The sequence below is a fragment of the Corvus cornix genome, chromosome Z (genome assembly GCF_000738735.6).
Source record: "Corvus cornix cornix isolate S_Up_H32 chromosome Z, ASM73873v5, whole genome shotgun sequence".
NCBI classification, from domain to species: domain Eukaryota; kingdom Metazoa; phylum Chordata; class Aves; order Passeriformes; family Corvidae; genus Corvus; species Corvus cornix.
In genome coordinates, this window is record NC_046357.1 from 14,900,737 (window position 1) to 14,912,053 (window position 11,317).

Sequence of the window (11,317 nt, forward strand, 5' to 3'; positions counted from 1 at the left end):
TTCCAAACACGCGAGGGAGCACTGCTGCCTGCAGCGGCATTTATGGAAATTTCAGTTCCCGTTTAAAGGGTGTACACGTATGCTGGGTGTCTGAGTGTCCCCTGCAGCCAACACAGTTTGGGCAGAGATTCAGCTGGACAGCTGCAGCAGGGCAGCTGTGACTTGCCATGATTCGTACTGGTGGGAAGAGGTTAAATCTGTAGCTTTTCCAATAAACTGTCTTTTTGGCCAGGCAGCCTCCTCCATACTGTGCTCCTTCACCTTTGGATCCTCCACCTTCCCAATGCCCACTAATCACAGAGGGCTAGCTGGAGTGGGATAGATTTAAATTCATGCCATTAGGACCTTATCCAAAGACTTTATTTGGGCAAATGACCTCCAGTCCTTCAGCCTCTGCAACATTTCAGCTGTGATCAAGATGCAAAACTGAAGCCTCACTAGCACTGTTTTAAAGGGTGCTCTCAGCCCACTCTCCAGATTAGATGTGGTCTTTCTCCAAACAGCAAAGCTGACAGAGCAGAGGATCACCTCAGGAGCACCCAGAACTCTAACGTGTCTGTGCCTGGTGACTTAGTAAGGCTTTGAATGCGTCAATATGCCCTTGAGTAACTGGGACAAACTAGAGGATAGGGGAGAAACAGGAGAGAAGGACATGTTGGAGCATCCCACAATGCAGGCTTGAACCAAATGTCAGTCCTTGAGAGAATCTTTCACTATGATACGCAATTTTTAAAATTACTGTCATCTTGATGCTTTCCCGATGATCCAGGATTGTTCAGAAGGAGCACTGATGGTCTTTGCTTTCCCTTACTCTCTTGTAACTGCAGTCTGCCACTCCTGAGCTGCCAGGCTTGAAGCTTGACCTGCTCTACCATGGCTAGTACCACTCTCTGCAGAGAAGCAGCTGTGACTGATGAGCCAAGCTGGGTTCCCCACGCCCAGAGCCAGAGCAATCTCCAGGGTTCATTTCCACCCAACGAGTCTCATCTCCATCTCCCAGAACAGCACAAGTGCATTGCTCAGTTCCTAACCATGCTAGTCACTGTTCCAGAGAAGCCTTTCTACATGGCACTGGAGGGCTTCCTCACAAACCCCCTAAGGGCCAGCCTTAGATGACTGAATCTTCTCCCACAGCCTATGCTTTCCTTGTCCTAACTTTCCCCACTAGTTCTGCCCAGTGAGGAGCTCCTTGTGTAGGGGAGGGATAAGTAGCCTACTTCACTCTGGGGACCCCTGGAATATCTGTTGAGCACCTGCAATGGGTCCAAGGGGTCAGATGGTCCCCTTGTCCCAACTGACTTTCCTATGAGAGACTTTCTGCATCCTCTTGGTGTCAAAAGTCAGATTATGATGCATGAGAAATACAGGACTGAAAGGAACAAATCAGGACATTATTGTCCACACCTCGGATATGAGACCTGTTTAAAAAATAAGAGTCTAAAAAAACCATCCAAGTTGTAAATTGCTGTAGTCCAGGAAACACCAGCACAATCATAAAGTGAATAATGAAAGACCAAGGGTCCCAAAACACACTGTATCACATGTGAAGTGCACTGGCAGTGTCCTTGATCCCTGTGGAGGACGTGGCAGACGAAACTGTCCGACTGGTAGAATGCATACCACAGCTCTGCAGAGGAAGGGAAAATGAAATCCTACATGTTCCTGTTATCATGGCCTGCCTGTGGGTGGAAAATAAAATGGGCAGAGGAGGGTCATGTCATGAAGTGACCAATTGTTCTAGGGCTGTCCTTGCCTTTTGGGAGCTACTCTGCTCAACTCATTTGAGCGGTCCTCCAAGGAATTCCAGATTAACTCAGTTTGAAGGGATGCTCTGGATTCCTACCTGTATGCATCCATCTCTGTGGGTATAAGCTCTAGTACTGCAGGTTCATACAGAAGTATTCCCATACTTCACCAGTTACTCCAGAAACTGTGAGCTGTCCCAGTACACACTACATGGAAATGGTCAGAAAATAGCTTTTGCGAGTGTGTGCAGAATAACCTGAGTCATACTGATCAGGATATGGTGGAGTGCCACTTACCTTCATCAGGGAAGGAAGGGTGTGTGGCTAGAGATGCCTTTTCTCCACCAACGGCCCCTGCCCAGTATTCCAAACCCTTAACAAACAATGGCCAGCTAAGGAAAATCACGAGAAATCAAAAAAGGCCCAGACTCATGTCTTTAAAAAGAAAACAACAACCTGCTCCGGCAACTATTGATCTCATCTTCCAGGCACCAACCTACAAATGTGATATCATCTGATGTTTTAAAACAGAAATTGAAATAATGTTTCTCAGGTGTCGCCTTTGCAGCCCATGAGACATGGAGCAGGGCCGAAAACATTTTGGTGAAAGAGCTTTCATTTGGGTTCAGATGCTCAGATTACACCGAAGGGCAGATAAAAGTGCAGAAAAAAAATCAATTCTGCAGGGAACAAGGCCCAAGGCTAACTCACGTCTGAGTCCAGTTCCCACAAGACTTGGGATCTTGTGTTTAGAAACTCCCTTCTGGCCAAAAATTTCACTGCTCCAGTAGGGAAGAGGCTGTTGCAAGGGGAGAAATCTCCTGAGTACCTGAAATATTCTCTGTGATCCTAAGAGAAATGGAGTGATTTGATGGACACAGATATTGGTGGGAGCTGATGGAGATCCTCATGTCTCAGTATTATGTTCCTGGAATAAAAATCTGTGTCTCTTCCTTTGCCCATGACACTGCATGTGCCCGACTGCACCGGCAAAGCATGGGGATTAATCAGCTGCTGCAGCAAACCATGGAGGTGTCCACACTGTGCTTAACACATATTTCCTAATCATCACCAGTGAAAAAGAGGAGAATCCCAGGGGGATGCTTGGGAGGGCTCGTTAAAAGCTAATCACACCAATGTGAATAGAAAAAATCAGTAGGTGAGGGCAAAGCTGCAGCCCATCTGGTTAGAGCCTCTGAGGAGAGTGCCCTTTGTAACAGGGATGTTGCACAAGGCCCATGGCTGCTGTTGGCAAGGCAGAAGCTACCACAAACACATAAGCCATGCCTGGTGACACTTCAGATGCTGTCACATTCCCACTCCTCAGATACACATCAGAACACCCAGCTCAAACCACTGAGGAATTAGGATACCCCTCAGTGGGACCCCATGGCTGAACACACACAGGAAATCCAATGCATGCCAAGCTGCCACATTTCAGAGTCTTCCCACAATCTTCCACGCTTTTCTGTGCTAGGTATGTGTGGAAGGGATGGGAAGTATCTGGTTCTGCATGGCGTAGCTCGCTTCTGCATTCCCTACAGCATCAGCCAAGAGATCTGGGATTTATTTTTTGAAGTCCTCTGTGGTTTTCATTACATATTGCTCTGACAGTCAATTATCCATCCCATGAAAGACTTCATGGTGTTCTGAGAGAATTTCTGTAAATAGCATGTCACATCAATTATGCTCATAAGCATTTTAACCATAATTCCAAATTAAACACATTGTATGCACTTATATTTCTACTGTCTCTTTTCCAGGGTACAATCATATTTATCCTGCCAGGAAAAATATGGAGGCAACTTGCTGCCTTCCACAAAATTACTCCTAGTATCAACAATCTTTTTTATATTTTTAATATTATTTACTGAATTCGGTGCTCAAGGCCTGGCTAGATTAACCTGACGAAAGGTGTTCTGTCCATGGCAGGGGGTTGGAGCTAAGATGATTTTTAAGGTCCCTTCAACCCTAATCATTCTATGATTCTATAATTAGGTCCTTTTTTATATTATTATAATTTTGATGGCTAGATGGTGATAAGCTGGCCCACTTTAGAGGTCAGAGGGCCTTGGGGGTGAGCAACTGATGTTCACTGCAGGGATGTGCAGCAGGACCAGCACATTCCATCGAGCCATGATCCCAAAAGGGGATGTGAGCACACAGGAGTATAATACTGTAGTGCTACAATAATTTGTAGTGGTGATGACTGGGACCGAGTGACTTCTTGACCTGTCAGAACTCAAGTTCTGTGAACTCTGAGAGGAACAAGGAAGCCCCTGCCTGGTGGCAAAGGCGCATGGTCAGGAAAAAAAGTAGCCATCATAAAAAACAAGGCCCAGAGAGCCTAAAGTATTGACAATAGAGAACTCGGCTCCCCTCTGGAACATTAAACTTTGGGTAATTAACCAAAGATCTGAAATGCCTGCACTAATACAATATGACATAAATAAGCACAAAACAATTTATTTCCCTGGATATTTCTCTAACAAAACTGCATGACATTTTAAGCAACAGTTTGCACTTCAACTACAGCACCACCTTGGCAGTAAATAAGCCATATATATCCACAGATCTGCCAGCATGGCCACAGCACATGCCAGGTCCCAGCACTGCCAGCCTTTGCTTTATTCAGTGCAAGTTTAATTTATGTTATATTGTTCCTCCATCTGTTCTCCAGGTATTTAACAGAAGTGTATGTTCCTTTGCACTTGCTCAGCTGAGAGCAAAGACCTGTACTATTCCCATCTCCATGCACACCGACAGTCAGCGTTTAGGCAGTGAATTCCTGTTAACTGAGACAGAAGTTGTGCATATGAATCCCTCTGCAGCCTTATGAAAGAGAGGAACAACCTGATGGGTGCCTGGGGCCTTCAGGATGTGATGGCAGAATTGGGAGGGCGTGCTCTTCGCTCTTCTCCCAGCAATTCAGGAGAACCTGAAGAAGACAGCATCAGCTAAGCCAGTGAGAAATGTGCAGCATACACAGCCATAAGGATGCTGGGAGTGTAGCTCACTTGAGATTAATCACTGCCATTTCTGCTGTTGGGGAATGAGGCAGTATCACAGAAGATCCCTTTAAGATCAAGGAGATATATGAAAAAGGAGGCAGGTATTTAAATTAAACACCCTATTCCCAGTGTTACAATCTGTCATACCACTTCCGGGTTTCATGTGCTGCTTAAGGGTTAAATAAGTTGTGGGCCCCATAAGAAGAGACAGCATTTACTGTTTCTGATAAAGTGATCAAGGTTTTGTTGGTGTATCTCCAGAAGGCAGTGACACACAGCCTCAAGCTGGTAATATGCTAATGAAGATACACAACAAAAAACCCCGTAATCAAAGACTCTGGGACTAAAGGGAAGAAGTACGGTTTCAGCAGTACTGTGCAGCACCAAATGCCTAGTCAAAAGAAATAAAGAAAGCAGTTTTCTTAATAAGGAAGTAAAAAAAACCCACAAAACCCATGGCCCTTTCTCTTGCTGTGGCACTGAAGCATAAAAGCTCAAGCATTTTTGGTGCCTCCTCCCCACAAAGAGATAGATAATCTTTAGATAATCACAGGATATCCCAGTTTAAAATAATAGAAAGAGAGGTGGAAACTGCATGAGAATTAGTGCACACAATGAGAAACTGTGCTCTTAAGCAAAATCTTCAGGGTGTGTTTTGTTATTTTAGGTTCTTTTTGTACTGTGTTCCATTATTTCCAAATAGGCATTCTTAACTTTCTTAGCAGCCTTTTAACACGTAAAGGGAACCTATAAGAAGACTGGAGAGGGACTTTTGACGAAATCATGCAGTGATAGGACAAGTGGGAATGGCTTTAAGTTGAAAGAGAGTAGGTTTAGAATAGATATTAGGAAAAATTATTACTGAGACGGTGGTAAGACACTGGAACAGGTTGCCCAGAGAAGCTGTGAATGTCCCATCCCTGCAAGCACTCAAGGCCAGGCTGGATGGGGCTTTGAACAACCTGGTCTGGTGGAAGGTGTGCCTGCCCATGGTAGGAGGCCTGGAAATAAAAGATTTTACAGTCCCCTCCAGCCTAAATCATTCTGTGATTCTATGATTATAACCTTGAATCTTGGCAACGACAACATGTTCCTCATTCCAGATGTGTCACATCTTAAAAGCAAAGCTCTGCAATACTCTGCCTGTGGCCCAGCTCCACATTGGACTGCTGGTATCCCCTGTGCCCAGCTGCCCAAGTAACTGCTTAGGCTGGTTTGACAGCAAATATCCACAAGGATTCAGTTAAGCAGAAATGTCTTCTAAGGACTGCTAGTATCTGGCCAAGTTCCCTGGGTGAAGCCGAGTACTAGAAAACACATGTAATCCCTAAAGACTTTGTAAAGATGGTGCAATCAGAACAGAATAAATGCTTTGTGTCAGTAAAGGAAAGTCATAATTTCTCTTAGAAAAGCAAGATTGGATTAGCTCTGGGGATGAGAGTGGTACAGAGACATAAACAGGTCAGACAGAGGCCTGAGTGTTTCTTTGGATGCCATCTGCTTAACAGGTGGTGTCTGCCCAGGCAAGGACTTGAACTTTTTCCTACAATCAGGTTGCTGTTTTGGCCATAGGAGAAAAAAAACAGCATTAAGCACAAAGGGGATAGTCAAAGGCAGTGTCCCAAGTGAGTTTGCAGAGCATATTTGGGAAGAGCATATTTACACTAGTCCAGCAAAAAAGTGCTGAGAAAAAATGGTGTTGGTAAAGCAAATAAAGAAAAGCACTTTGCCTGGCCGATCGACCTGCAGCACAACTTTGCAGCAAGGGTTGAACAGAAATTAAACTTGTGACAATCCACAGAATGACAATCTCTGGCAAGCACACAAAGTCAAAAGTAGCGTCTGGTGTCCAGCTGGAGCTGGGAAAATTCTCTAGCATGTAGTGAAGTTGTGCTTCAAGCTACACCTTGAGACTCCCAAAAATGCCTAGGACATGAGGCAACCGTGCCAGTGAGGCATGAAATTTAAATAGACCAAAGTGTATATAGCTTCATTAATCAATATCTGATGTAGTGGAAAGTTTTTGGATGAATGATTTCTTGGAAACTTGTTTCAGTCTGCAGCTGGTCTTGCAAGTGTTCTACAATTTTGTTCAGGTTTTTTGGTTTGTGTTTCAAGTCTTTTGCCTGTTAACAAAACAAGAAGAGGCCTCCATGGAGGCTCTTACATCACTTGAAGGAGAAGAGTCAAAGAAAGAAGGAATGCACATATGGAGCCGTGAAGGTCAGGCAGCACAGGCAAAGGATTCACTTTAGGAGCATACCAGGATGAACAGAAACAGCCCTAGAATTAGACATAAAATTCAAGATAAACCCATTGTTTCATGGATATAGTAGAAAGGAAAGCACTGGAAACCAGTGAACTTAATGTGAGATGCCTGCGTTTGCAGGCAGTGGAGCCTGGAGGCTCCTGAAACTGACACAGGCAGTGAGGCATCAATTGATCTTGCAGCAGACAGAGCTGGAGAGGAATTGGAGTAGTCAGGGTTTGCAGTCCCACGAATAAACATAAATCAGCATCAGTTTCAGTTTATGCTCACATAACAGTTCCTACAAACTACAGCAGCTCAGAAGAGATGCACTTCGGTTTGGATGGCTTTGCTGTGGGGGAACAGCCTTAAGGATAAAGCCATCCCAACCAGTGCAGAGACAGAGCCCTCAAGAAAAAAACACTCCGAGGACATGGCTCCAAGGGTGGAGGGGTCTAGAAGACAAGGGAGAGCAATCCTAACTGGCATGCAAGACATCACTCTCTTGCGAACATGCATAATTTAAGCAAACCCATTGCTCTGACCCGTTGTTCCCCTCACACCTGTACCAGTATCTTTTGTACTCTTGTAAAGCCAAGTCTGTACATTTAAGATGGAGAAGTAAACAAAGTCCTGTTCGTCCACGAAGTGAAATGGAAGGTGGGGAATGACTGGTAACATTTCACAACACAACAAGAGTATAAATTGCACACAGCAGCTCTTACTGAGGGGCAGGGGAAAGCAAGTGGAGGTCTTAATGTTGAACTAGTGGGTAGTCCAGATTCCCACTTAAATAGCAACTTGCTGTAGCTGCATATCCCACTAAACTCAGACCCGCAAGAACAACGGAGCAGGAAGGAAGTAAGAGATGAAAGAGTAACACTGAACCACCTATGGAGGCAGGCAGGGAGCTGCACAGGCCCCTGGAGTGACTCAGGGGAAGGGAAAAGGAGTCTTGTTTATGGATCACAGCCCTGTCTACAGCCCCTTCACTGCTCCTGCTTGGAGTATGGTACTGGAAGCATTGGCAAAATCAGAACATTCCACCTTTAAATTGTGAAAAATCACCTTTAAATATTTAAATATAGATATAGATAAGATATAAATCTACAGACAGTAGAGCAGAACTCACCTCTGACTTCTGCTGTGTGAGTCTCAGGTACTGGGGTGGGTTTTCCTCCTTACCTCTACACCACTTTGCACCAAGCAAGAACCTAATCCTGCTCCTGCTGCAGCCAGTGCTGAGCACATGCAAACACTTATGGGTCCCAGACTGGACCCATGAGTGTAAGGGGCTGGACTACTACGCTGAGTAAACACAGCCAATCTAACTGTGTGGAAGGTGAGTCCCCAGTGAGCACTGTGTCCCTCTAATGCAGACAGCCAACTGCCTGGTCATAACCCAGGGATCTGTCTTCTCTGATAGAGATGAACTATTCCCAGTGAAACTGCGAGCATGTTTCCTGGCTGATTTGAAGAGAGCTATACTGTCACCAAACACCATGATTTACTGTGATACCAGCAAATTAGCCTACATCTTATTTTCCTTCTTCCAGTGATTTTTGTTTTGCTTAAGCCTGGAATAGTGACTTTTGGTAATGCAAAACTGTGTGTAGGTCATGAATAAACTAACACCTAGAACCAAAGCTGAAGTGCAGTAAGTCACTCATTTGACTAAACAGAGATCCACAGGGAGCTTCTATCACTAAGAAAAATAAGCCATCCACTGAAAAGGAAGTAAACAGTTAGTTCAGTACTATGAATTGCAGTGTTACCTTCCTCTGATGCTTTTAAACCACGTTAATGCTGAGAAATAAAGAGAGTGCCTCTTATCACCAGTAATATGGCCTTAACCTTTGTTTTCAATACTGTTTAAATTTGAAGTAATTTAACATCTGCAGAGTTAGGTATCGCTGCAAGTTTGCTTTAGCTACAACAAAAAGTTTCCTTCTCCCTCAGCCTCATTTAGCAAAATCTCCTGGCTTTCATGGGACTTCTTTTGCCTGTGTCAGGATACCTGAAAAATCATGGGCAGAGAGAGAAGAGCAACGCTTTGTGGTGAAAATCCTCCTTCAACACATGCTAAAGTGTCTTACTCCTGGGATGAGAATCAACATAGTGCCAAATGTGAGGAAACAAGGGAGGACTTAGATGAGCATGGATTTTGGGGGGAAGGGGTGATTTTTCTCACAGTACAGAAGATATTTCGGATGCGTTTCCTCTAGGAAACACTTTGCAAAGTCTTTGGGCATCCACAAATTGACATCACCCCTTTGCAGTGTGTCATATACTGGCTTAATGAAACAAAAATAACTATGCTAAGAAAAGACTGTCCAGGAGAAACCCAACGCTGTGATTTCTATACAAGTGGTGCAAATGCTTCATCCCAGTCTCATGCCCGCCAGTTTTAAAGGCAGTGACACCATTTATCACCTAGCACACGACAGGCCAGAAAACAACTTGCTAATTGTCCCATCTACCAGTTTGAGCAACAGCAGGTCTCCTCTAGAGAAAGTCAGTTCCAATACAAACCCCTTCATGATGGAGGCTTGTTTCACGTCTTTATTGTTAAATTAAAATTCAATTGCTAGTAATCATGGTAGGGAGAACTCAGAGCACTTTCCACGGAGAAGGAGAAGCCCAGCTCTCCCTTCAGAAATTAATACAGCGAGAGAAGAGGTGCCTGGATCCAAAGCCAGTAATATGAACATGTGCTTTCCCACCGACTTTGGAGAGCTTTGCCAAAGCCACACTTGCTCTACCTTTGAGTGTTGCTGACACACTGGGGCTGGCACCACAAACAGAAAACTTTGACGCCAGGGTCATTATAGAGAGCTAACATTTACAGATGCAGTAATACTCCAGCATGCAAAAGGGGGAAAAAAAAAAAAATGCACAGGAAAAAAATAGCTGAAATCTGGGCTTCCATGCCAGTTTTTACACTTTTCTCTTAGAAAAAGAAATAAAGAAATTGTCCTACCTGGCTGTTCTGTATCTTCTGTTCCACCTGGAGCTGTTTGTCACGACGAACAGAAGGGATTGTTTTCAGCACCACGCAAGGAGCCGCAGCTTCTTTTAAGCTCCCTGGACGGTTCCCCCACAGAGCACTCCAGGCTTCTCCCCAGCTGGGAGGTGGGGCTGGCGAGGGAACACCACGCTTTCCAGGATTTGAAACAGGGGCACGCTGAACGCGATCCAGGAGTTACAGGATGTCTCGGTGTGTTCCGTGTCCTCGATAAGGACGGCGAGGGGAAAGGCAAAGTTCCCGAGGCTGTGGGTGGAACGTGGCACCGCGTAGCGCTGAGTAAATAAAGACCAAGTGATCGTTGGACTCGGGTGTGATCACCAGGTATTGCAAAGGTTTCTATACCATAGGCAGGACTTTGCATTTCGTCTAAGAGAAATGCAGCCTAAAAACCCCGTGGTGCACCCTGCTTGCAGCTAAAGCAGCAGCGAGACCTTGAGCTCGGCTTTTGGCAGTCAGCAGGTTCGTCTCCTTGGACAGCACTCAGATAGGGAATTTCAATAATAAAATACGTTCTTTCTTACAGGTCAGACATTTCACTGCCTCCCATAAGGACCTATAAAATGCAGGCAACTTCTGTGGGATAGTTGCTTGTTTGGGGAGTTTATGGCGCCAAGTACAACAGGATCCTGATTCATGTTTCTGGATTCCATGGTTATGAGAAAAAAAACACGTAGGTTCAGCTTTTCACACAGTTTTTTGTTTCAATGCCCTCTTCAGACTAAATAAATCGTTTACAATCATAAATATGAGATAGAGAAGACACAGGACTAATCTGAAAAAGCCACCTAAGTACAACGGTGATAGGGCGCAATATGAAAACTTTCGATAAAATTAAATTGTCTAAGTAATGACATTTATCTGCAACACCAGTACTGCATACTTTCCTACAGTTTGATAATGCAAACTTCCAGTGCTAATTCACAAGCTTTGATTTGCTCCTTTAAGGTCCTTTTGGCACTTACTTTAGGTTTAATGACACCTTCTGCCTGAACAATTCCAAATTAGTGTCAGGTTTAAATAGATAAACATTTTTTTCAAAGAAACTTTTTTTTTTTTTAACATTCTTTGCAATATGTTAAATTATTGAAGCAGAAGCCTTTCTAAAAGGTAATTCACACCTCCTTAACCACCTTATCTGTTTGGGGGTTTTTTGTTCTATCTGTTCTTGGTTAATGAAAAGAAATTCATCAGTACCACTGTTCCCTGCAGCCTTTTTCAAACGAAATCTATTCTTTGGCTTTCAGTGCAGCAGATGGGACTGCAAACATAGCAGTGAAAGCTTACG

The 11,317-nt window shown here is 44.3% G+C and overlaps 1 protein-coding gene across 2 annotated transcripts in view; it reads right to left on the reverse strand.

The window, feature by feature from the left end:
* Nucleotides 1-10,249, reverse strand: part of ATP8B2 (ATPase phospholipid transporting 8B2) — an 84,664-nt gene extending 74,415 nt beyond the window's left edge. The window contains exon 1 of one of the 2 annotated variants that reach the window (XM_019283318.3): nt 9,985-10,249. The gene's annotated coding sequence lies outside the window, so the exon portion shown is untranslated. Of the gene's footprint in view, nt 1-8,136; nt 8,156-9,984 lie in introns of those variants that run through there. The other variant, XM_019283319.3, reaches the window with a different exon arrangement.
* Between the last annotated feature and the right edge of the window lie 1,068 nt (nt 10,250-11,317).